This window comes from Anser brachyrhynchus, assembly GCF_964034855.1.
Source record: "Anser brachyrhynchus genome assembly, chromosome: 4".
NCBI lineage: Eukaryota > Metazoa > Chordata > Aves > Anseriformes > Anatidae > Anser > Anser brachyrhynchus.
This window is the reverse complement of record NC_137698.1, coordinates 27,536,981-27,564,184: the sequence shown is the minus strand read 5'-3', so window position 1 is coordinate 27,564,184 and position 27,204 is coordinate 27,536,981. Positions and strand designations below refer to the sequence as shown.

Here is a 27,204-nt window from a genome sequence, read left to right as displayed (position 1 = left end):
TAACTGCTCTGGATGAGTGCATTTGTTGGGCTAGAAGGTAAACTCATTTTAAGAAATTTAAGACTTTCCAGTTATCTTTCCTAATTGGAATAGACAACACAGTGCTGATATCAGTAGAATTAGTGAATATGCCAAATGATCAGTCACCAACATATTTAGCAAAACAAAGAATTAAACCTGCCTAAGAACCACTGTCTGCTGCTGTTGTCATGACGCGTGCTTGGAGAAGTCCATGAAACTTTTGGCATCCCATAGATTGCTGCTGAGACACCAGCCTGCAGCACTGTTCCCTTAGCGTATTCTCTCAAAGGTACTTTCACCGTTAAAAGTTCTGGTTAAGATGCAGCATCCCTGACCATGACGGACCATTCCTCAACCAACGCTTCACTTAACAGTCCCTGTGATGCTTCTGTAATACAAAGGGTGCGTGGTGTTGTGTTTTGTCAAGAGAGGCCTTCTGGTGGCCTAGGTGAAACCATAAAAGGGAAAGCAACAAAGGTTGATAACACCTACATATCACCAGTTAGTAGATGTTATCTGTCGACTCTACCCACATACTTTAAGTCTGCTATTTTTTAAAGCCTAGGTACAAATTCAGTTAGAACCTTAAAAACTAATACAACTATGTGAAACAAAATGCTGTTCATAAAAATTTGTATAAAATAGTGGGAAAAAAGTGATTTTGGAGGATTTCCATGGTCCTCTTTAACCATCAAAATTGCATACTTTTTAAGTTGCTGTACCTAATGAAAATCTATACTGTTACATAGAATTTCAGTGCTTTTAAGAAAGTCTATATATCTACCACTTCATTGACTCTTCAGAATATTTTATCACTGACCACTCCGTGATAGACATTCAAATTCATTTTTAAAGAGACTTCCAATTTTGTTTTTACTTAATCTTCATTTTTAATGATCAGAAAGCCTTTTTTAAGAGAAAAATAATTAACTGGAGGATACTTCAGAATCTTCTGGCTTTCTGTGGTATTCCTGTCCTACAACAGAAGTGTGGACATCTTATTGCATGTTTGAAGTGAGCTAAAAGCGAAAAACACTGTTGTCATTAACAGAATTTCATAGGGAGAGGGAGAATGTTTTACACAGAATTCAAGATGAAACAGTAGAAGTTTTGCTGTAAGGTATGTGTTTTGTTGTTTTCTTTTTCACCTGTCCCTGTCCAGGTAATATGGCATTTTCTGGAAATTAGATAGCCAGCCAAAATGTAGGGATAGCTGTGAAGTGATTTAGAGTAAGAAGTCATATATATTTTGCAAATCAAGTTTTGATGCATTCTTAATCTTATATTATACTTCAGAGATTTTCAGAAAAAAATAGTCCCAATAATCCTGCTTGAATGAAACATACATCATTTTAATATTCAGGCTTACTGCAGTATAATCAAATTTGTCTTAACAGTACTTTCTTTCTCTCTGGAAATGCACTTTTATGGTTCCTTATTCCTTTATAGTTTATTTTCATCTCAGCTGAATAGCTGATATATACAAAACTTGATGGTTCCCAAAAATACTGGTAAGAAGCCAAAACGAGATGTTTGGTTCAAACTCTCTCAAAGGATTTTTGTGGAAGTTTAGCTTGTAAGAATGGATGAAAATTGAAGTTAATACAAATTTGGACAAGTTTATTCATCATTTTTATCCATACATGTAATTAATTAAAAAAAATACATGAAATTTGTAAAGTCAAGTACGTGAGGTTAATTTATAATCTCCTATGATTCCCTTTAATCTCTACTCTCACCTTCACAAAGAATCTCATCCAGTTGCCCTGTCACCCTGTGAGCAAATGTTGGGAACACAAGCAAGCCGAACACTTTGCTTTCAGTTCTCATGCCTTGTATCTGTGATTCAGAAAGTTTTCTGTGAAAATCCTGCTAAACCAGCCCAGAGGTCTGTCACAGTCCATTCTCTGTGTATGAGCCATGGATTTCTGACCTACTGATAAAAATCTGGCTGATAAATTCTAATATCATACTGAGCATGTGTAAAGCTGAATTTTTGGTGGGAAGGGGTTTTTTTGGGTTTATTTTTAAACAAAAGAGCCCATGAACTGGCCAAATATAGGCATAATTCAGTGCAGAGAAAAAGAGACATTTCTGGCACTAGCAAAATCCTCTGCCAAATAAATTCATTCTCTAGAGAAGTGTTCACATGCTGGAACATCCTTAAGATGTAAGAAGTACGTTTTCTTTTTATTAATTTCAACTTCAAAATTTTAATTTCAAAGGCACCTAAAACTTCTTTGTAGAAAACGTTTGAAAAATACGTTATTCTGGCCAGATGATTGGCATGGAAAGGAAGCATAAATAGAAGATTTTGCAAAGCTGTAAGCAGGTCGTTGCAGTTTCTTTTAGCAATGTGCTGTGGACATCTTTAATGAAAGATGATGCTACATTTTGAAGCAGCATATTGCTACTCATCAACAAAGTGTCTAAATGCTATAAGTGTTTTTTCCTGTAACGATGGAAAATGTCCTCATGGTTTTCACACCAACACTTTTGGCATAGGAGAGGGTTGTGCTGGCTGTTTCTTGGGCCTCCCATATGGAGAGAGGACTTGCTGAGGAAAGAAGTTGTAGTCAGTAAACAAAGTACCATACAATGGTGAACGAGTTCTCTGAAAAGCATTTTGATGCAGTATACAGTGCTGCAATGGTTCATGATCTGCTAAGTAAGGAGAAGCGCCAGTAAACATCTTTTCTGTATATTTTAGAACAATTGCATTCCTTTTTCTAAGCCAAATCATAGCCATCACCATTATATAAATGTACGTCTTTCTTGAGAAGTCTGGTTCTCTTCCCTCATTTCCTGTAGCATGTTAGCTGCAGATTATTTCAGACTGTTTTCTTTTAAGCTCCCAGAAAATGTAAATAGAGCGTAAAAATCTTGTCTACAAGTCTTCACACTAAGTCATTCTGAACTCCCACTAGGAGTACATTAACTATAAGATCAGCTATTGCAAATTAGTGTTGAAGTCCTTTTGTCCTTTTATTTATATATATATATATATATATATATATATACTGTACTGGAATATCTAAGGAGAAGAAACTTGGTTTCTAAAGGACAAAATTAACGTGCTTTGTCAGTCCTGGACTTTGTGATGGAAGTCTTTTTTCGTATACATTACAGTGGAGTTTGCTTGCTCAAATGTTCTATTCTTATTCTGAGCACCCAGTAAGTACGACTCTTACAAAAGAAGATCACACTTGTACAGTGGACTGAGAGAGCTAGCATTAAAATGATTTTGCATCACATAGTTAATTTTATTACAGCACTGTCTGATCCATGGATCTTTTGTTTCACTCAACAGACTGAGATAAATACTGTGAGTGCTATGGAATAACATTGTCAAGCTTTCCTTTATAGCCAGCTTCAGTTTGTCATTTCTTAACTTCATCCTGCCACTCCTCACTTTAATCTGTGCTTATTTATGGTTTACCACTTACAAGTATCACTAGTTCGCACTTGAAAAAGTTGTGTAGTATATTATTTCTCTCTGGAAAGCGGTTGTCTACTTGCAGTTAACAGCAATTTCTGCTACCATGCAGTGCATTTCCTCCATTTCAATAATAATATATTGGAAGATGTTTTCCAGATCTCAGTACAATTCAACGGGGCATGTCAACTATGCGTATGGAGAATAGTGCTTCCTATTCCCATGAATGTGTGCCCAACTCTCTATTACATGAGCATTGTCCTTGGCTGCTGCTGTAATGTAAGTCAAATGTATGACTTTTTACCGCTCATAACTGCATTATATTTCAGAGTAGCTTTTATCCAGGTTTCCCCCAGGATATGTTTTAGTACTTCTGCAATGAAGGCTCTGGCAATAGTATTTTGATACGAAAGCACATGGTTTTCATTCAGATGCCTAATGTTAATGTTGCTCACATGGATTTGGAATCAGAAAAGCATGTTTTAAGATTAAATGAGAATTCACTTCAAGCAATAAATTGATCTGTGGTACTGAAATACTATTGACCGAAGTCTTGATATTAAAGAAATGTTTTTTGGTTTCAGTAAAAAATTATATTTCTTTTAGAGTCCCATTTACATATTTAGATGACAAAACTCTGTGATACTTGAAAAAATACATGCATTTTTTAAAATGTTATGGTTATGGCATCATGAAAAGCTTTTCTACATAGTCATGTGTAAATATTTAATGCTATGCTATGAGTTCAGGCATGTAGTGCATGATGCAGACTTTTTTTTTTTTACTATCAAGTGTTTTGCTTATGGTGAAAATGTTGAGATAGAAATGTTTTGTCCCCATCTTTCCTGTGATTCCATGAAAACATTTTAATGATCAGCTAAACTGCATAGATTAATCTTAAAATGGGAAATGCTTTTCTTGGTCTGTGTTTACATGGCTGCCTATGGATACCTATACGCTTATATCTATCTTTACATGAAAGTCCTTGGAGAAGTTTGCGGAAAGGAATAGTTAGCAAGCAGTCCTTGATTATGTTGTCTTGGTTTCAATGTGAACATGTGTTTCTTTCCTGAGTATCCAAAAAACTCCAGAAAAGGAAAAATGTGTTAAGACTACAGACTATACATAGGCCAACAATTTGGGAAGATACTTTTTAGCTAACACACTGAAGGTGGTGAATATAGCCCCAGTTTTAAAAAGTGTTCAGGGACTTCCAGGGGACTCTTGACTGATGAGCCGAGTATCGGAAACAGTAGAAAATATAGAAATAATAGTATGATCTAAAATAAAGAAATTAAAATGTGACATTTGGGGGAAATCAAAAGAGAGGTAACACCTCTGGGTGTTTAGGCTGGGAGATGAGTGGCTGGAAAGCTGCCTGGCCGAGAAGGACCTGGGAGTATTGGTTGATAGTCGGCTGAATATGAGCCAGCAGTGTGCCCAGGTGGCCAAGAATGCCAACAGCATCCTGGCCTGTATAAGAAGCAGTGTGGCCAGCAGGTCTAGGGAAGTGATTGTGCCCCTGTACTCGGCTCTGGTGAGGCCGCACCTGGAGTACTGTGTTCAGTTTTGGGCCCCTCGCTACAAGAAGGACATGGACGTGCTCGAGCGAGTCCAGAGAAGGGCGACCAAGCTGGTGAGGGGTCTGGAGAACAAGTCTTACGAGGAGCGGCTGAGGGAGCTGGGCTTGTTCAGCCTGGAGAAGAGGAGGCTCGGGGCGACCTCATCGCTCTCTACAGTTACCTTAAAGGAGGCTGTAGAGAGGTGGGGGTTGGTCTGTTCTCCCACGTGCCTGGTGACAGGACGAGGGGGAATGGGCGAAAGTTGCGACAGGGGAGTTTTAGGTTGGATGTTAGGAAGTACTTCTTTACTGAAAGGGTTATTAAGCATTGGAACGGGCTGCCCAGGGAGGTGGTGGAGTCACCACCCCTGGAGGTCTTTAAAAGACGTTTAGATGTAGAGCTTAGCGATATGGTTTAGTGGAGTACTTAGTGTTAGGTCGGAGGTTGGACTCGATGATCTTGAGGTCTCTTCCAACCTAGAAATCTGTGATACTGTGATACCTCACAATCTCTCAAACTGTATGAAGGAATCAACAAGAACCATGTGGATAAGTGAAATCTAGTTGATACAGTCCACTGGATTGCCAAAGACTTTCAACCCATTCCATTTTGAAAGGCTTCTGAAGAATCTAAGCTGCCAAGGGATGAAAGCTTGACAAAATACATCTTGTTGCACAAATAAAAATAAGTGTTTGAAAGAAAGAAACCAAAAACAGAAGTAACCTGTCAATTCTCAAAAGAGCAGTAAGTATCCAGTTGAATTTCACATAGAACTGTGCTGAATCTGGTACCGCTCATCATGTGTTCCTCTATACATCCTGAATATAGCAAGATGTTTAATCTGAGAAATGTGATTATATGTTGATTATGCTTTATAATATTACTATTTTTTTTAATATTTATGTTACAATTCCCTTCTTAATTTTTTTCAGGGTTGAATACTAACAGAGGAAGTCAGTTTTACTGATAAAACAGTGATTTTTTTATTTATTGTTTCTACAATTCCTTTAATAACATTAAAGAGTATTGTAGCCCATGTGTTCAGCGTTCCTAGTAGCAGGTTGAACCAGTTGTTGCTGGTACTCTGCATTTGATTGAAGGCTGAGCTCCAGTACCTAGCATCTTCATATTCAGATGATAAAACTATTTAGGCCCAGCAAGTTAACGATGTGATCTTTTCTGGCATGTATCTATTCCACTGTTCCTACAGAGTCTTCAGTTTTTTAACTACATAGAACTGCCATAGCATTTATGTCAGGCTGGCCTGTCAGAGCACACCCTGGCCGAGGTGCAGGTGGGCCAGCGATGCAGTTCACTTTTCCGAGGGCAGCATTCCAAGCCCTCAGGGAAGCTGTTGCCACATCTCAGTCTAGCTGCACCTGGTGATTTACTGCGTGCAGTGGAGTAGTTTACAAGAGTGGGTTCACTGAGGGGAGAAGGAAAGATTAGGTTGTGTGCACAAACTGGCAGCTACCAGGATGAGAAGATGGCATGGGGAACACATGCGCTCTACTGGCTGGAACATTGTCACTGAGGCAAATGGTAGTAATCTAACTACACGGAGTAGAGAGAAAAAACCTGTACCTTGAAACCTGTTTGATGAGATGTAGAGGGGGATGGAGAGGGGTCTGGAGAGGGGTCACTGAAAGTAGCTTGAGTAACTTCCAGACAGCTGGGAGATCATCCTTTTCATCTTCAAGAGCAGAGGCCTAAGTTTTTGTATGCATTTACTGAAGTTCCTATATAGCTTTCTGGAGGGCATCACAAGTTCCTCATTCAGCAGAGACATAATTTTGGTATTTGCGCAAGTGAAATGTATCATGAGCAAAAGAACAAACATAGAACAGCACCTCAGAGGTCAGAGGATGCGTCGTTCTGCCCTGACCATATCCATTCTGGTGCCATTTGTTCCATTCAGAAGAACTTTTGTCAGATGACAGGGAGTGGACAATAAATTGTTTGCAGAATCAGCAGCGAGTTATTTGTCAGCAGCCCGAACACCTGCTAGAAATGATGGAGTTGGTCGGAAATAAACTAGTGCTACTGTAGCCTTCAGGAACGGAGGGGATGAGCTCTAGGAGGCATTCCATTTTGTTTTGTTGTTTGACAATCGTATGTCCTTATGACTTTTGCTTAACTTATTATTTTTTTTAATTATTTTTGTTTTAATGCTATCATTTTTGTCATTTATGAATGTTTAAATTCATCTAGAAACAGATAACTTGAAACTAGGAGATTTTGCTGGATAGAAGTTCTGCTAAGTTGTTCCTCTTCTTTGTAGGCTATATGTTTCTTATTTTGCTTTAGGGTGGGTTTTTATTGTTGTTTTTGAGCTGAATTTTAGCATGGTAGCTTATGTATGTAATGTAAATATGATATGGTCAATATATTTCTTATTCTGCTATTCTTATTAAGCTGCTTCCTTAAATTTTTCTAGTTTGAGAGTTTCTCACAAGCAAACAAGCTTGTCTAGGCCTCTATTTAGGGCAAGAATGCAATATAAAAATACCAGAGTTGGTTTTCTGTGAAGCGGAAAACATAACTAGCTCAATGTGTTGGGTGCAGCTGAAGGAGTGTTACAGGACAGTGGTTATAATTGTACCTTTGTACTCTCCCTAATTATTTTTTCAGGCACTTGTGCCCAGGAGCAGTCACTATTGCCCCGTACATCAGTGACTTAACGCAGTGCTCTCTTTGATCCTGTCTGCTCCTTGTTTTCTGCTTCACCCAAACGTCCACAGGAGCCTGCAATAATGCAAGAATGGTTGGCATTGCTTAAGGACATCTTTTCACATCTTAATACTGAGGAATCTCACTGAGAAGTATGGGCATGCTTCCAGACTCTCAGATAGAATTAGGAAGTCAGAAATTTAGCTGCTACTTCTTTAATTTGTTGCAAAATACTGTTTCTTGTCATGCTGCCTGAGAGAGGGCTCACAAGACTTTTACTAATTTTGAATCATTACTTGTGGAGGGTACTCCTTTTAAGGAGTCACAGCTCAATGATTTCCTTAGGCAGAAATATGTCTGCATATTCATTTTATTTCAGTTGTCACTGTAGACATATTCAGTAAAAATTCTCCTGAAACGTTATCATTTTCAGATTTCCATTTAAAGAAAGTAATCACTTCATGGAGGACTCCTTGGTATTTATTTCTTTAAAAAAGACTATCACAGAAATGTCCACAATATCCCGCTTTAACAAGATTAAATCTAGATGATGTGAATAAAACATACAGTGAATAGTACGGCATTTTTTTAAGTGTATGATTCTGTGATTCCTTGCTTGCAGTTGGCCTTGTGTGCACATGGACAGTGGGACTGTAAATTCTTTCTGGTGAATTACCTAATGTGCTACTAGGTATCAAGCAGTGGAAATGTAGTAAGTTTACACCTACTTCCAGCAAATAAGCTGTTCTTTATAATACAGCTAAAAAGAGCTTAGGTGTATTCCGAGAGGAGATCTAGTCTTGTTTGCTTTCTTCAGGTGGTGCAACAAAAAAAGAAAGAAAAGCAGGCAGCATTGTTCAGGGATTCCTCCCTCTCTGCAGAAAGCAGCAGCGAATGACGTGCTGGAGCCTGTCCTGGGAAACAGGGAGAAGCACGACGACTTTTCGCGTTCCCAGCTCCGACACGGCAGACGGGTGCCTTCGCTGGCCTCCGTCTCGCCGCCGGGGGCTGGGGCAGCTCCCGGAGCACCCCGGGGGTCGCTGAGAGCCGGGCGGCCGGAGCGGGGGGCCCGCGGGCGGCGGGGCAGACCAGGGGTCGGCCCTGAGGGCCCGGCCCGGCGGGGCAGCGGCGCCTTACATGGGCATGGCGACGGCCGCCGGGGCCCGGGCGGGGAGGAGGCTGGAGCCGGGCCGCGGCCCAGCCGGGGGAGGCGCGGCCCGGGGGGCTGAGGCGGACAAAGAGCGGTCCCCGCCGCCAAATATGGCAGTGGGAGCCGGAGGGTTTCACAATAGGAGCGGGAGGGAGGCGGGATGGGAGCTGTGGGAGCCGCTCCGGATCCAAGGGGTAAGCGCGGGGGAGCGAGGCTCGAGGGCTCGCCCCTGGCCTCCTGTCATCCCGTGCCAGCAAAGCTGAGGAGCTCGGGCTGTGTCTGTCATGTGTGCTCGTGTTTCCGAAAGCCCTTTATCGATTTTTGTTTATGGAGGAGGGGTCTTTGGCAACCCCGTCGTGCAGTAGCCTGAAGATAAATGAGTCCTCTGCTGGAGTTAGGAAAAAAAAAAAAAAACTTGTGGTGAGCTTTTGTCTAGTACAGTGTTGAACGCTTGCAAATTCATCTGGAAAGGTACCTATCCATCCCTGAGACACTGACAGGTCTTCGTAGTTGAGATCAGTAGTAAGAAAGAGAAAAGAGAGAAAATGAGAACACACACACACACACACACACACACACAAACAATCTTGACAGTTCTGACAGAAAATACTTTCATAGCAAAATGACCTGATGGAAAATGTTCTGGAATGTCAGAAATGCAAGCAGGCTACCATTTTGTACGTACGTATGGAATCCACACCCTGTGATCCTAATCCCCCATGTCTTTTTCTTTTTTTTTTTTTTTTTTTCCCTACTTATATGGGATGAATTTAAAAGGTCTTATTCCCAGAAGGAGAAAAGACAGAACGCCGTTTCACTTCAGACTTACTCAGGGCAGGAAGAATGAACACAACAGAAACATTCAGTAGATGAAGGTGCAGCTGTGATCTCGGCTGGCTGTGTGAAAGCTACAACGGAGAAAACTAAATAGCTGTGGGCACAGACCTGAGCTGTACTGTTTAGTGTGCTGGCCTGCTTTGCTCTGTTTTCAAAATGTTTGCAGTAGAATGTCTCTTAAATTCACAACCTCTTCAGCAAACAATTAATAGCACTATGAGCATGACACCCTGGTGAAAGGAAGTAAGTTATGCTTTGATCTTGAAATTGTGACTAGATCAGCTCCTAAACTGCTACTGAAAAGTGTTTTAAATATTGTGGGTGAAGCCTGACTCGGAAGAAACAGCTTTTTTATCTTTCCTGACAGGCCTCCCAATTACAGCAGCTGTAAGTTACTGCAGTGTGACTAATGGAAAGATATAACACTCAATATTACCATATTTAAAGTATTAAAGTATTATTAAAGTATTAATATTAAAGAGTATTAAAGTAGTGTTAGTAGGAGTAGTTAGTAGGAGTATTAGTAGTATTAGTAGGAGTATTAAAAAAGAGAATGTGGTGCTGAGGTCTGAGTTGGGAACTGGGAATTAGACGTCCGGCTGACATTCAGGTCTCTTTAAGCACCTGTGACCTTCTATAAGCTTGTATGTCTCCTAATGATCTTACTGTCTGAAGTGTAGGCAGACTAGTCAGAGATCCACAGTGATGCTTGCAAATATGACGTTAATATCCCAGCTGAAGCGTGTTATGCCAAATTTACTAAGAACTAAAGAAGAAATCATAAAGGCAATACTAAAGAAACCACAGAGGGTAAGCCTGAGGCAAGGTTATTTAGATTTTGATCACAATATGCTGATTGAAACAGAAGAATATATTACAATTTTCTTCATGAATTAAAAATAGAGAATCTGAAAAGCGTAGTAGAGTGAGGGAGGATGAAAGTACAAGCAAAAGCTGCAAGACTTGGGATCAAACACCGAGCAGAATCAGCTGCACAGCTTGGGAGAGAAAAGAAACTGGACAGAACCTTACCAAGTGGTTCTCCTTTGCAGGGTTAGTGAAGCTGGCAGCTTAACACAGATCCAGATCCTTGTGAGTTTGAGGAGTGAGTTGTTTTCCAGCTTATATTTTTTATCTTTACAGTAGCTATTTCCAGAGTTCATCAGTGTGCTCTATCCATAGTTGTGCAGGCCAGGAAACTCTTCAGGATTACTCACAGTCAGAGAAGACTGAAAACTGGGGTACCTCAAGTGTCTTGGTACCTTAAGGAAGCCACTGGGATGCTTGGCTTCTCTATGCACATGTTCAGCCATCACTGCTCTGGTTCCTTGCTAGCTAGTGCCTGTATAGTAGACCCAGCATTTTCTTCATGCTGTCATAGGGGTTGCACAGTAAGTCTAATCAATATCATCTAAACAATTCTTTGCCCTGAAGGCCTTCGCTGATTTAGTCCAAAAGATGAAGTAATCAGTATTAAAACAAAGAAGCCTTATGCATGAGTCACTTCATCACCATGTATATATGCATGTGTGTATGTTTATGTCCATCAGAGTGATAACTGCCTTCTTGTGAAAAGTGTCTCAGCAATAGAAATGTTTAATTTTTGTTTTCCTCTAGGTATATTTAGAAGTTGAGGAAAAGGCCCTCTCTTCATTCTATTTTTGGTTGAATCATGTTTTATTAGATCCAAGACTTTGCAGTATTACTTACTTTCGAAAGTAGGCTCTGGCTATAGTCTCCTCTCTGTAAAACAAAACTTTGATGGCTTGTATCTGCAGAATTGAAAGTGATGGAAAATGTTTGCTGAGGTAATTTTTCTTGTAACATACAGTTATACTTTGTTTTCCAGCACTGCTGAGAAAAACAAAAGCTCCAAACAACTTGGTGTTTCTAGTTCAGGCACTGCAAATTTCAGCAACAGGAAATAGCACCAAGCAAAGCACTTTGGTTACCACCTCAGTGTCTGCCAATGCCAGAAGGGTTAGCAAGTCCAGGATGTTTGTAATGTAGGATTCAGGAGACTTTTGAAATAGTGCTAAATAGTTTGGACTAGTACATGTTGGTCAATTGCCATTTCAGAGGTATAGTTAGTTCTTTTTGTATTTAGGAAAGCATAACTTTGCATATTCTGGTCTTCTAAAGACATCACAAAATCTTATGCATTCAGGAAAAAAAAAAAGTGTCTTGTTCATGTTTTAGTAGTCCCCATGCAAAGCTTTTAAATGTTGTCAAGGAAAGTATGGGAGGAGATGTAATTTTATTGGGAAGTTTTGTGGTTTGTTATTGTTTGGTTGTTTTTTAATAAAAGATTGAAAATTCACAATAGTTGGCACGTCAGGGCTTATTTTGCATGGCTAGTGCAAATGGGATGCAGTTCCTTTATGTAAGAAAAACAAGGAGATTGCTGAATTGGCTATATAAATCACTGAAATCAGTCAGCTGCGTATGAATCAGTTGAATGCTTGTAAACTCTTCCAGTCCCCTCTTCTAGTCCTTCTGAGTTTGTTACTTGCCATTTCCATCTGAGCTTAACAACATTTGAACTGTAATATGATGCAAAACTCTACTGTGGCTAGTTGAATATTACTTGGGTTGATTTACAGGCATGTCTATATTCTTGAATTAACTTCCACTTTTTAAGACTGAAAGAATCTTGTGCCATGCATCTCCCCCATGTAGAAAATGCCATTTGAATCTCAGTCATAATTTCTTCCTACACCTCAGAATTGTTGAGTTATATTTTGTTTTCTTTTTGAAAACATCCTGGTTTGATTTAAAGAATTTGAGATCTGTTCTTAACTGGCCTGATTAGAAAGTGTACTCTCCAATGTAGCTTTTAACACATCTTTATCAAACAGCTAAGATGTTAAAATTTTGCATGTCATAATGAAGAAAGAACTAGTAGACATATAGAAAAAACAACAAAAAAAAAAACAAATAGAATTATGTAATTATTTGTAGTGTAGTGTCCTGGAAACTAGCTGTTGTGAATGACAGTGTATATACACGGTTTAAAAATGTACTTCTTTCACTGAAGATAAAGGGCAAGCAAAAAGATTGCATTTATATACTATGTATTATTCTGTAGTATTCTTCTCTTGAGAAGTCCATTGAAATGTTTTATCTTCATTTGTTTTCTCTCAGATTGCTGGATGTAATTACTTTGTGTAAGGCTTTTTTTTTTTCTGAAGTCATCCTTTCTAGTTTTCATGCTTTAAGCAACACTATTTTCATTTGGTTTAAAAGGGGGTATAAAAACTGTCTCCCCGCTTAATGTTTTTTTCAACCCATTTCAAAAAGAAAAATAAGTTCAGCAAAAAGAAAAAGTGATTTAACTCAGAATGAGCTTGAGTTTCCCGTGCAGAAAACACTATATCTACATGAAAAATAGTTGTTTAAATAACTTGGCTTTCCTGCAGAACAAACTTCAGTAGTACTTAATATAGATCATTACACAGTAAGTACTCAACTAGCAATGTTATAATTTCATGTGAAATTGAGTCAGTTATATCAATCTGTTTTTTCATGGAATTGTGTAAACTGACATCTTTATTTTGTGAGGATTCTCAAGGTCTGAATCAATGTTGGGGGGAAAAAAAAAAAAGACTCCTGTTCAGTCAGTTTGGGGTGTACCTGTTTTCCCTGTTTTGCTAATGGCATTTACCATTACCACCATTTGTTCATAGAAATTAATTATCGTTTCTTTTGATTTTGTTGCATTTTTTCAAAAATTGTTTGTTTTAATGTTTCATTTAAATATCAGGACTTCATTTGAGTTGTATGCAATCACCTTTTATGTGTAAATTAATTCCCTCATTTTAGTTTGCAAGACATTCTCTACAGATATTTGGAAACTTGAACTAGAAGCAAATGTTCATGGAAGTGGAATGATAGGCAAAGTTGTTTACAAGAAGGAATCACAGATCATATTAAGTTTTAAGTTAAGCATATGTTTTTGTTTCCTTTCTCTTTGGATCTGTATCTCCCATTGTGCCTCATACTTGGTTCCCAGAAAGTTGAGCTTCATTCCTACTTTCCATGCCCAGTTATGCTTGTGGAGTCACAGCAGAGCAAGTGTCTCAAGCTAAGCTGATGTGCACAAGCTGTCTTTTTGCTTTCATCTTCCAGCCCCATGAAGTGAACATGAGCATATATGCATAGACATAGAATTCTTTTCCCAAATTCTTGCAACAGATGTGCAAAATATGTGCAACGTAAGAGCTGTGACAGAAGAAACAATATTGGAGAGCTCAGTTATTTTAATATTAACTCAGTTATAAGCAAATACAAAGGAGAAGGGGCAGTAAAGAGATATGAAGTCCAGTTACTCTTTTTCTATGCTATGCTTTTCCTACTGTATGTCAGTCAGTGTTTTGTTATGCGTGTTAGATTATCTACAGCCATGATTGTGTTCTGCTTGTTAGATTCTGTGTTCTGCTTGTTAGATAAAATGTTATCCATAGCCAGTATACTTATCCAAAATCTTATAGAGACCTGACTACTGATGAGTGATACTCTTTTTACCTTTATACTATCTTAAAACTATGTGTATGAGTTACCATGCTTCTTCCCCTAGTCCTGTACCAGAACTAGAAACAAAGTAATAGCTCAGCGCCGGTTTTGTCACTGCCAGGATCTGGCCTGTCACCTTCTGCTCTAGCAGCTGCAAGATGCTTTATTCGCCCTCCCCTTTTCCTAGTTGGCAGCATTCCTCTGCTGCATGCTGGAGTGGTCAAGTGAGGTGGAGTGAGTTGTGAGCCCTACAGAGGGCTGGGTAATGAAAAGGGGTAAAGGGGCTTGAGTAAGCCAGAGCAGTTTCATTGCCACCTTCTTCCTTTTCACTGTGGAGTGAAATGTGTTAGGTGCCAGTCTTGCTCATCTTGTGGGTTTGTTCCAGCTGGAGAACAATAGTTATGATGATGCTCTTGTAAATCCAACAGGTTCCAGGCATCCAGAGCTGGACTATAATACACACTGTTTGGAAAGTGGAGCTGAGAAAAGAGGAGCACCCTTTCTTTCAACTGCCCTAAAATCTTTTAAGCATTGTCCAAGGTGTTTAATACATTTCTGTTTGTACACTTTTTTGCTGTCCACATTGGGGAAATTTCAGGTGATACCACCAATCACCACTGTGGATTAAGAGTGGATTTGAGGATAGAAGTGTTTTAGGTGTATCTTTGAGCTTGTCTGTCTTGCTTCAAGTATATCTTCAAGTAGATCTTGTTGATGATTTGTTGTGTTCTTTGCTTCCTTATAAAACTGATGTTGCCATGTGATCTGTAAGAAAGCACTGGATCCCGCCCAAGTGGATTCTAATGGGAAGGGTGTGAACCAGCAAGAGAAATCTATTCTTTGGTCTTCAGATGCTTGTGGGGGGGGAGAACACACCAAGGTATCTGGCTCCAAAAGATGTGTTTAGTGGAGCATGCAGTAGTAATCATGTGTTTAAAGTCTGTGTTTGGCACTCAGGGTGGATTTGTGTAATTAGACTGCAAAGTGGCATGCTTTTGTAGCACATAGTGAATGTTTTCTGAGCTCTGATGCTGCTCCCTGACTGGCAAGGAGGCACAGGGGGCTGTTTGCAAAGTAGGTGTCTGAGGGTGATACGGATTTTCTGAGGAAAAAAAGTTTTGAATTCAGTTTAACCTGAAAGCCCCGGGCCTTGACGAGGGGTGGTGCGAGCGTTACTGTACCAGAGCAGCAAGCACTGAAAAGCTTTAAGGCCGGTCCGAGCCATAGCTTCCCCAGCTGCCCATCGGGCCGTGCCGACACCCCCTTCCCTCACGGCGCCACAGGAACCGCGGGGGCTTCCCCTGGGCCCAGAAGCCGAAGCCCTGAGGCGAGCCCCGGGCATTTCGGGGGGCAGCAAGCCGAAAAGCCCCGAGTGTCGGCCTGCCGCAGGGGCAGGGCTGGGGCTGCCGCCGGCGGCCGGGTCCCGCCTCCCGCCCCAGGACTCTTAACGTGAAGCGGCCGCCACGGAGGCCCGGGCCGAGGCTCCGGTCGCCGCCGGGCCCGCCCTATTTAGCGCTCCTACCTGCGCGCTGCCCGCCGAGCCCAGCCGCGCCGAGCCCAGCCGCGCCGGGCCGGGCCGGGCCATGCCAGGCGAGCCCCGGGCGCCCCGAGGTAAGGACGGGACGGGATGGGACGGGCGGGAGGCATCGACGCGGCTCCCCGGAGCCGCCGAGCCGGGCTTTGTGTGGCGGCGCTGGGCGCCCCGGAGCCATCCCGGGCGCTCGGGTGCCAGCCCCTCACGGAGCCGCGGCTGCTCCCCGGCGGGAGACCCGCAGGGACCCGAGGAGCCACCGGCAGCAGACCCGATGCTTCCCCGAGCCTGCCGCGGCTCCTCGGTTTTGGTTTAGCCGAAATCAAAGAAAACTCTGAGGGGGTTTCCTGCGGAGTTCACGAGGAAAGACATATTTGGTGACCAGCTAGCAGCTAGCTTTTTTGGCAAATGTTTATAACTGAGCGTTGAGAGGAATTCGGCGTTACCTAGTAACTTAGTGGCTTATAACAGTAACTGCCTAGGAGATTATTTTCTTTTTCTTTTCCAAGTCCGTAGCAGACATTTGTTTAAATTTTAGTAGCGAAGACCGAAGAGGAAAAAAAAAAAAGCGAAAGTTTCCTGGCAGCAGGCACATAATTAGAAAGAAGGCTGGGACAAGTAAGACTGGCCTTCCTTATAATGATGTGTTTACAGAAACTTGGAAAGCAGAGATATGCGTTGGCTATCAAGGAGAAACCAACGTCTGCTGCTGGAACATTTGGATCAGCCTTATATGAAGGAATATGGCACTGCAGAGCATACAGCTAAAAATAGGAGCGGACACATCCTATGTTTCATTAGGCTTTGAGGTCAAGAAACCATTTTTCCACAATATTCTGTGGCTGTATTGAACTGAAACCACAGTTCTTGGGATCAAACTGTAGATTTGTGAAATTAACTCCGCAGGATGCGTTATTTATTATATGGAAAATTTTGTGTCCACTCACAAGTCTGTGTGCACCAAAATCCACTGGAGTGCTGGGGTAAGGAAAGTTTTGGTGATGTTCTTAAGGAAGCTGAACAGTGTCCAGGCATCCTGTGATTCACAGTGCATACCAGACATACAAGGATTAAGATATATAACTGATAACGAGAGCATGGAAAAAACATATACAAAGTGAAGTGGCTCTCAGCCCTTGTTCGCTGATTGTATCTAAACTGCTTCACTATGAAAAAGGGGCAAATACTTGTAAGGACAGAATTCGAAGAGAGACTCTGTTACATCCTATCTTTGGATGGGGAACAAAACCTGGAAGAACTGTCTGTGAAATAATATTCTGGTACTAATTTTCCTGGCCAGACGGAGAAACCCTTTGGGAAAAGGTGTGGGCAATGAGTCTGAATAAAAGAAACTGTAAAGATGGGGTAGGGTGTGTACAGATGTTCCTAAAAATTCTGAAACTCTTAAAAATATGCAGGTAGGATTTTGTTGGAAGTAGAAGTGTCTCGTGGATAAAAAACATTTCTCTCATCTTTGAGATAGAAGAAAGCATACATCACATAGTCAAAATTTGCCAAGAGTCACCATATACTGCAATCTGCCATAAAAGATTTCCTAAAATCAGGATGATGGATGTGCGGTAATGGTTTCTTGGCAGTATGTATGCCAAGAAGTTGTTTCTTTTTCCCCCTCAGTGAAAAACTGTTCTGCAAGTTTAAAGCATGTTTTAAGTAACAATAAGTAGCCTGACTAGTCAAGATACCATTATAAAGCACTGCGGTAAATGTATGTTTTTGTGTTCCTCTACTTAATGAAGTTCTAGGAAATTCTCTAGGATATCTTCAAACTGTTTTTTGTTTCTCTTTCTTTGTAAGAGTCAGACAGTTACATATGTCCCGGTCAAGCTCATCTTGCTGGTCACTCATGCGCCTGTTACTGTGGGCTGATTAATTTTGACTAGCCCAGGACTATGGCTTTCTCTTTGCAGAGACTGTGATGATTGGAACACACAAATATTTGCAAAATGTTATTCTAAAGCAATTACTGTCTAGGCAGCATAGGACAGATCTACAGTTCTAGGCAAAAGAAAAGCAGCTCAGTATTCTCTGCTCTGCACTGAAGAATGTATTGAGCTTGCGTGATGGCTGTGTAGGGCAGGATAAACCAACCTCTCCACAAATAGGAGCAGGGTTGCAGCTTTGTGATCCGCTTTGTGGTCGGAATGACTAAAGCAGCCGTTTCTAAGAGCTATGTTAGCTATGTTAGAACAGCATGCCTCCATTTCTGTAAGGGCACAGTGGTAAATTTGATGAGTAATGTTCAGCTGTTGGGCTTTGGGCACTGGAAGAAAGAGGGAGCAGTCTAACTGGAACAGACCTGTGGGACGGGATGCTGGTTGTCCCACTTAAATGGGGAATTGTTTCTTTCTCTCCTGTATAAAATTTCTTTCTATTGCTCTGCTTCAAAACAATTGGTGAGAGACCTGATTCTCAGCTGGGCGAAGTAAACTGATGTGGTTTGTGAAAATCATTCATTTGATGGGAAATTATTGCACTCTTCAAACAGCAAATTACTTCCTTGGCCAACGTTTTGTCCTAAGTAGCTGCCTTGTGATTTTATTCATGCCAATGTTAATGCAAACCCCTGTGCCTGTGAGCAGAGTAGAGCATCAAGCAGTGTGATGTCCTGTATATAGGTTTTCTCTGTGTATAGCACCGTTTCCTGTAGATTATCAGTCATGGTGTACACTAAACATGGAAGACATAACGATAAAAACCTTTGTTTTGAAAAGCTGAATTTCTAAGATGGAAATGTGTAGATAGGGGAAATACATGGGGTGCAGTGAGAAGAAACTGAAAGATAAGGATAACCTTTTGTATTGCTAGTTACATAATTTTCATACAAAATGTCTTCTCTTACTGTCATATGCCTTTCCATTTGCTGTTCACTCTCCAAGAAAGAAGTGTTCTAATACTTGGGTATCTACTGGACCTTTTCTGACCTTAGAAGAGTTGGTGACCCTAAGATGCTTATTTTCCCAATAAAAATGTCAGAGTAATGTAAAACATATTAACTAACTGTTAGTCTCATGTACTCTTGGTAACATAATCTTTGGCTGGAAATCTTTCATCCTGGGAATATTCTTTAATCAAAATATGCCTATGGAATTTGTTATTCATCCATCGTTGTCCATCTTGGAAATATTCCCATAGTCTTAACAGATAGCATTTCAGTGCTAGATTATGTAATAATCATCACCCTTTGGAGTGAAGCTCCCATTCTGCACTAGCAATACTGAGCACGGAGTTCGTAGTGGTAACACGCACATTTGGAAGATGTAGGAAGAATATATACAGCCTAATTACTAGACGAGTCATAGTGTGCCTGGAAGACTCATTTTAACCTCTCATTATGCAGAAAGTGAAGAGGACAGTCTTTTGTGACTGTGAGTGTCAGAACTTCCTGGAGCTTTACAGATAATTTAACATCTCAGATTTCATATAATTAAAAAAAAAAAAAAAAGCTCTCTGTGCTGCCATGAGTATTGTAGAAGGATAACCTATAATTAAAGCAGTTCTTTTTACATATCTGAACTATACTTTCTGGATAAGCACACATAGGAAACTTAGGAAATATTTTTCCTCCACATTACTGTCTAGACACTTAACATGGTCATTCTCACACCTGCTCAAGACATTCGAGCGTTTGCCAAGACGGGAAGTTTGTATTTCCTTTATTGAAGCAGAAAGTGATTGTAATTGATGTGTATGGCACTCCCCAGCACTTTCCCCTTCCACAAAGGGAAGGCGTTTAAGATAAACAGTGTTTGTTTAAATAAACAAATAAAAATGCAGTGGGCTCAGTTTATTGCTAGGCCTTTTTCTGCATGGTGCATCTGCATGAGATGAGTCAAATAGTGTGCATATCCAGGGAGGGTTTGAGTAAGAAATCTTTGATTAAATTAGATCAACTTGTAGAACATGGCATTGTCCTAAAACCGTCCTTTGGTAGCAATTATTTAGACTTCGTTTCAGTCCTTCCCAGTGCATTCTTCTGAGTCTGGGAATTTTATTCCTTCCTGCCTCCAAAAAATGCTTCTCTCCCCACGCCCCCTGGAAACGGATGTAGGATTTTGGTTGTTACCAGTTTCAGAAGGTAATCTATATTACATGTGCTGTCCTAAAACATAAAAGGAGAAGAAGCCAATTCTTTCTGAAGAACCCAACCTTACGTCGCATCATGGTTCGCTACTGAATGTTTCAGGCAGGAAGCAGCAATGTGAACTTGAGTTCATACTTCAGCCTTAAAAATATGGAAGAGTTATTTGCTTGCAGAGTTGAGTGTGTGTGTCAGGAGCTGCTGTTCTGCATAGCCAGAGTATCTAAATTTTGGTACATGATCATAAGGTGGTACGTTTCATTTGTCCTGATGGTTTTCTGTGAAGCGAAGGCTTTCTAGAGAAAGACATTTATTTGCAGACATGATGTGTCAGCCAGCAGAAATGTAGAGGAAAAGATATTTTTGGTTTTCATTGGCAACACGATTACATTTATTTTCCAGGCTGAAATGTAAAAATAGATTAACACACAAAAATCTGTTTTAGTGATGTCAACTTTTTTTTCCAACTAACAAAATCCATCAAATTCAGAGTGGAAGATGATATTCTTTCTTGGTATGCTACTGTACACATGAGCAGAACACAGTACCTGAGGCATGCATGTGAATAACGGGACAACACATGGAATTAAGTTTACAACATCAGCATTTAACTCCTTGCTTCTGCTGTCTCGGGCAGGATTGGTTTAAGTTTTGCATTTACAAGAAAGTGACTGAACTGTGCTTTAAAAGCATTGAATTCAGATGAAGATTCTGTCAGCTGGATTTAATTTTTAAATTGAAATTTTAAAAGAATTCCTCTCCTATGATGAAGAAGAATCCACTTTGGAGAGCAAGAAATGCATGCACGCAGTATCTGCTGGTCTGGAGGAACTTCATTATGAGCTCCTGCCTAGGCTATAGTGAACAGAAGAAGATTGTGGAATACTTTTGCTTTTTTGTTATTCTTAGAATTGAATTGTTCAGTTAGAAGGGACCTTCAGAGATCATCTAGTCCAACTACAATTCTTCTGATGATTCTTCTGCCACAGAATCATTTGAGAAGCATGACCCCAGTTCTCTGGCTGCACTGAATGCGGAAATCTGGTTTAAATCAAGACCTGCATGTATTACAGCAACTTTTCTCAGGAGAGCCAACCTGCTGTATTTAGGCCAAGCTTTATGTTGGGCTTGCTCCTACCCATCTTTGCATCTTACTCACAACTTGGAAGACTTCTCCTTAAAAATGATCATCATGTTGTTTTTGTAGTTGGATTTCGTTGTCTTTTGTAACTTTTAATCCTCGGCTCAATTCATTATTCTGTGCAGGCTGAATCACAGGACAGAAGTAGTCCCTAGAAACAGAGTTGTTTCTTTCAGCTCTCTTTCAAAGATGATGTGCATTTGTACATACAGATGTATGTAAAATGCATGCTTCTGACTTCAAACAACAGGTAATGAGGATCCTTTTTGTGATAGGAGATGATGAAAATCTGTTTCTGTGTGCACATCTATGTAACGGTGCATGAATATATATCTTTGTGTGTGTCCCCATACACAGCATGAGTAAAAACCTGTGTCTGACTCATGAGAATGACTTGTTTAAAGCAGCTATTAAAGTGCAAAACAATTTTAATAAGTCCAGCTCTGAATAGCAGAGCAGGTTCACCAAGGCAGCGTAGAAAGTTTTGCGCAGATTAAAGGAGAGTTTCCTTGCACAGAAACCCAGTGGTGCTGTATTTCTTCCAGCCCACCTCACTGTACTTAATTTGGCTCTGCGTATAAAGCCTTTCTTGTCAGTGTTTGAAGGATTCTGAAGAGCACCCTGATTTATGGCTGCTGTGACTAAAGATCTAGTGATCTTTTGTACTATAAGTGAAGTTCTGAAAGTCTTGCAGGTGGTCATAGTATTGTGTGGATTGGGTATTTCCATGCACTATCTATTTGAGTATAATCTGTGTTTCCTGACAAAACTTTCAAGGATTTTAATGAAAGCATGAGCTACTTGGTATTGTGTTACTGACGGTGAGTCTGTTGCAAAATGATGCCATTTGCTTTTGTACAAATCTGAGGTGCTTAAAACCATAATTACATAAAGAAATTGTAGAGGAAGTATTGATATCCACACTGACAGAAGCACTGGTGCATAGCTACAGATGTCTGAGAAATTACTCAACCGACAAGGCAACGTTTTGCTCTGTGAACTGGTGATTATTTTCAGCGAGGAGTTGGAGACTTCTCTGTATTGTTTTTCACAAAAGTTTCCTCATCTGACATGGCTAAAATCATTTTTTTTTTTTCTCCAGTTTCTAAAGCTACCTTACAATTTTCGTATATCTGTTACAATTCTGATATACCTAGGTTCAATGTCTTTGCCAAATCACGTTTACTCTTTCATGTATAACCCTTGTAGCCTATTTTTTTCAGGCACTAAATAGTTTGCCATACTGTTTGGCTGTGTTCTAGGGAGGAAGTCTTGATTTCGTATAAATGTTCAGAGTTTTTATATCATTATAAAAATCTGGAGATCTGCATGTAATGTGAAAAAGAGACACACCTCTTCTATCAGTTCCTACAGACATGAAATCCAATTTATAAAGTGAGACTACGGAAGTTCAAACTATATTGAAAGTACATTATACTGTCTTATGAGTCTCTAGGATGTTGCATGTGGTTTCCATTCTTTTATCTTTAGCAGCTTTTGGAGTTTCTGCTAGAGATTTTGAGGTTATTAACTGTTTAGCATTTTCTTAAGTTGTTCATCAGGAATTTCTGGAAAATGATTGCTTCCATTTTCTGCTTTATGTTAAAACACCCTCTAAACCCCTTTATTTAGGTGGGGGAAGAGAGAGAAAGGAAAAACTGTAAGTTGTATTTCAGGAACTTTTTTATGCTGATAGGACACAGCTTTCAGAAGAAAAAAAAAAAGGGGGGAAGAAAAAGCCAAGCTTAGAACCTGTATTCATGTATATACAACTGAATTAGATGAGCGTTGCGTGCATTTTTGCCCACATAGATGGAGAGACAAAGAGTGCATATTAACATGAAACCAAAATGGTATGTCAAGTTTTTCTCAAAGAATGAACTTTCAGCTGCTGACTCTGAGGTTAGTTCTGTGGTTGTCAGTTGCCCACAAAACACAGCATCTTGAAGTGTTTTAGAGATTTTAGAAACTACCGCATCTAGAACTCTAGGTTCCTGTGTTCCCATCCCTTCAAAAGTTAGTGGTCAAGCTAAGAGGTAAAATGAGAGCAAGAGTGTAAGCCAAGTAATGTCCTGAAAAGTAATGATGTTGAGCTGAATCCTATGAAATACCCAGAAAAACAGGCAGAAGTCTCAGAAATCAGGTTCTCTTTGCCATGTTGCCCTTGTTCTCTCCCCGGTTGTATGACTGCCTTCAGCAACCAGCTGTAAGCAACAAGTGAGCCTTCTCTGCAGCCCTTGATGGACCGTGGTGCAGGAATCTAGGCTTATGTCAAGGGCATGTCTGGTGGCGTGCAGATCAGTGTGCGGTAGAACCACTCCCAGGACAGTGAAGTTCAGCCCTGACCACATGCACTGCAGTTAGCCCTGGATCAAGGACCTGATTTCAACTCTGAGAAGTCTTTTAAGGAGAGAAGCAATGCTTTCTGGAGCGTGAGCTGTCATTTTGAAGGACCAGGGCCCTGTAATTGCCTGTCTAAGCTTCAGGGTATCCAGCTGGTGTGTGATACCACACTGGAAATTTTCTGAGCACAAACCATCTCAGGGATTCTTGCAGGTCTACAAAAGTATTAAGAAATGTAGACCCCAGAAACACACGCACCAGCAGTGGATGTTCTGTCTGTTACAGACCTCAGTAATAGTTCAGGGCAGTTATCAAACTGTTGTAAATTAGTTTCATATTCTTTTGTTATGCAAGTCTTGAGATGAAGCAAGCCATTCCTACGCTTCTTACAAAGATCTGATTATTATCTATAGGTTTGGCTCTTTGTGGTCAAGTGTATGACTTAGTAAAAGTGTTGATATTTTTAATGCTAGATTTAGTGCGTTATTTTACTAGAAGGCAGTAAAGTACTTCTGTTTTCATCGTCTTCTAACTGCAGTCTGCTTCTCCTACAAACTGCCAGGGAAGGCTATTTCGTTTTCACCTTGGACATTCTTGAAGTTTGTTTTATGGTACTTTTGTAACTTCAGAAAGTTAACATTCCTGTTGGGTACAAACCTTGGACATTTGTGGTGGTAGACGGTAACTGGAAAAGAGGGGTCACATAGGGGCACTTATTATAATGATTTACAAAAGAGCTCCGTCTGCCAGTAAGGCTAATTATCAGCTTGCAACTAAGACGCTGTGCTCACATTATGTCCTTTTTTGGATTAAGAAGATAGATGTTTGTGCTTTAAGCATTAAAGCCTACCAATGCAAAAGACAGGCCCTGTTTACTGAGTGAATTCTTGTGCGTGTACAGAAGTAGAGGAACTGTTTGCAGTGCTAATATTTACAGTAACAAGCTCATTGATAAAGAGCAGAATAGAATTGGAATGCATTTAAGCAGGAAACTGACCCGTAGTAGTTGAAAGTTTGGTGGAGAGTTTGAGTGAATTATTAGGAACATACAACATTTTACTAAGTATCCTCCCCTTTTCCAAAAATGTTTGGTGTGTCTGTAAAGTCTCCGGTACTGGCAGAGCAAAGTTGGTTGTAGAGAGTGTTGGAGGACTGTCTAATGAGCGTGAAGCTGTGATGTTTGGGAAACATTTGTAAAACATGTGAACTGTACCTTTTTAGTTAATGGAAATGTTTAGAAATGTTAGGGCCCTATATAGTGAGTGATATGAGGCAGAAGCAGCTTGTCTCAGACATTACATTCTTTACAAAGCCATAATTGAACAATACATAATGTGCTCATGAGTAAGGGAAATTGTCTCGATGTCATCACTGATGGTCTTTATGATAGACGAAGAATCATAGAAATCTGCTGTCAAGCTTCCCGAACTACTGATATTAATCTTTGCAGTTGGTTGTTGAGCTTATTCTCAAATGCTTCCTCTACTTAATTTTATCTCAGATTCCTCAAGATTTTTATTATAGGTTGTCCACTGTTTTGCACAAAATTTAAAATGTCTTTGACGAGAGGCACTTGAAAAGGAAGGAAGCTATCAATCTGATGCATTACTTTCTCAGTTAATTGCTCTTAGTATTGGAAAATTCTGGATTTTCTAAAACCACTGACCAGTGGCAAAGTTTGTGGAGTAATTTAACCATTCATATGTGTTTCATGGTTGGTTGGTAGAGGTAGCTGCAGCATGCTGCATGAAGGGCAGGTAGGTGATAAAAAGCAGTTTTAGACTAAGGGCTTTCCAGAAGATGTAGGACATGTGAAATTTATGGAAAAATATTTCCCTTATCAATCTGAGAAGCAGCTCAACATTTTGGAGTTTTCCTTGAAAACTCTTGGATCTATACATTCAGGTTGGAATTATCTGGCTGTCCAACGAATTGCTGACCACATAATATTCTTGTTAGCTGGTATCAGGTCATCCATAGTCAAACCCAACTCATCCCTTTGCTGCTAGTTTTCTAGTCCGAAACAAAGGAAAAAGCAATGAACATTTCCAGACCGTTGTAATGTAGGCTAAAACTTCTGCAGAAAATTAGAGCAAGCGTTTGTTAAGCCACAGCTGATTAAATGGTACTTGGTTGGTTCTGAAGGAGATACCTTCAGGTTTACAGCATATTTCTAGACATTTTAAGCTGTTACTCACCTGATAGTGGTACAGTTTTTCTGAGGCTTCACTGTGTAAACTTTCTCAAGATTTCATTTATTTTGGCTTGCAGTCTTCTTATGTTAGTTTTGCAATGTGAAATTTGTATCTTAATCTAAAATTATTAGTTCTTCTACAGTTCTGTGTACTGGGAAGAGTTGCTACCTTTTGTAGCTTTTCTATAGCTCAGGCAGTCAAATCACTAGAGAGCAGTAATAAAGCTAGCAGTTGAGAGGGTGTGAGCAATAAAAGATGCTAAATATGTTTAATAGTACCTGAAACCCGAAGTATTATAAACATGCATGGACCTTTGCAAGTTGCATATTAGTGCCTTTTCCACAGTCATTTAGCAAAAGAAGTTATCCAGTGGGAGAACCATCATTTTTTCCCCCTTGATGAATTAGCTAATGAGATGAAATTTTGAAGTTTTTAGGAGAAAATTTGTCTGTATGCCAACACTTTTCATTCAGAAGTAGGGCATTGAACAAATTCTACTCGTGCCATGAGATCCTCTTGTACATTAACGTTTGATGTCATTGCTGGTGCCTTAGCTGCGTAGCACAAACGTGCTGTGGAGTATAGCCCACAGTGCTGAGTCTCAAGAGCTGGTAGATGTTGAAACAAGACTGGAATACCTCATTTGTGCAGCTTGCATTTGAGAGAAACCCCAAATGCATGAGCTGAAGGAGCTGTGGCATGTTGTGATAGATTCCCCAGGCTATATGGTTGGGGGGCCAGGCTGCAATATATGTGGTCAAGTACGGGAGAAATGTGGCATGTGTGTGGCTTAGGAAAAACAAATGTAGTGATGTTAACTCTTTGTTCCACAGATAATGAAGCTGTGTCTTTGGTAGCTGAAGTGATTTCTTTAGCTGATTTGCTCTTAGAATCTTTTTTTTTTTTTTCTTCTCCTCTACCTTTCATATAGAACAGAGAGTAAACATGAGAAATGCTGTCTAGGTGTCTTCCACAACATTGGTAGGATTTTGTGTATCCCAGTGCAAAGACGCTTTGTCAAGAATAACAAGAATTCTCTGTTTTGTTCATAGCTAAAAACTTCAGTTGAAGACAGCATGAGTTCCACCATACCCTTCAATAAGAAGGTTTTTCTATTGCAATTTTTTAAGTCAATGATGTCATTCATCACTGTTATTTAAATTATCTGGATTTAAATGTCATGATAAGCATTGCCTGTGATCTGAATATTTAAAACTTTTAAAAGACTCCAGTGTGACACCAGGGTCACGGAGTTAATATTTGCACGCTCTCTTGCATATAGTGACATCTTCCATGCATGAAACTTTTCATGTTTCCAGTGCTTAAATCTGCTGCATTTAGATGAAAGGTGGTATATTTAGATTTTATGATATCTTTTCTGGGAATAGAATGCAGATTGACTTATTTCAGTCATACTATCAAATTCTCATCAGCTATTTTTCATTACCATCACTACTGATTGGACTGAATGGGGGATCTGGATATGAAATCTTTGCGTCTCCAGCTACCTCTGTGACTTTTAAAGGCAAATCACTGAGATACTTAATTCACCTTAAAAATTATTCCTAAAGCATGAATTAAAATTTGAAACAAATTATTATAATGCATGGATGAACTTCTAAATGTAAATTTACAGATTTGTTTGAATGAAGTGAAAGTCACAGAAAAGTTACCTGCTTTTCAGAGCTTCTCGTTGCCATTGCTCCC

The 27,204-nt window shown here is 40.0% G+C and overlaps 1 protein-coding gene across 9 annotated transcripts in view; it reads left to right on the top strand.

The window, feature by feature from the left end:
• Window positions 1–27,204, top strand: part of PALLD (palladin, cytoskeletal associated protein) — a 201,763-nt gene that overhangs the window by 117,344 nt on the left and 57,215 nt on the right. The window contains exon 1 of one of the 9 annotated variants that reach the window (XM_080589027.1): window positions 15,375–15,799. The exons of 7 other annotated variants lie outside the window; for them this stretch is intronic. The gene's annotated coding sequence lies outside the window, so the exon portion shown is untranslated. Of the gene's footprint in view, window positions 1–15,374; window positions 15,800–27,204 lie in introns of those variants that run through there. One more of the 9 variants, XM_080589028.1, reaches the window with a different exon arrangement.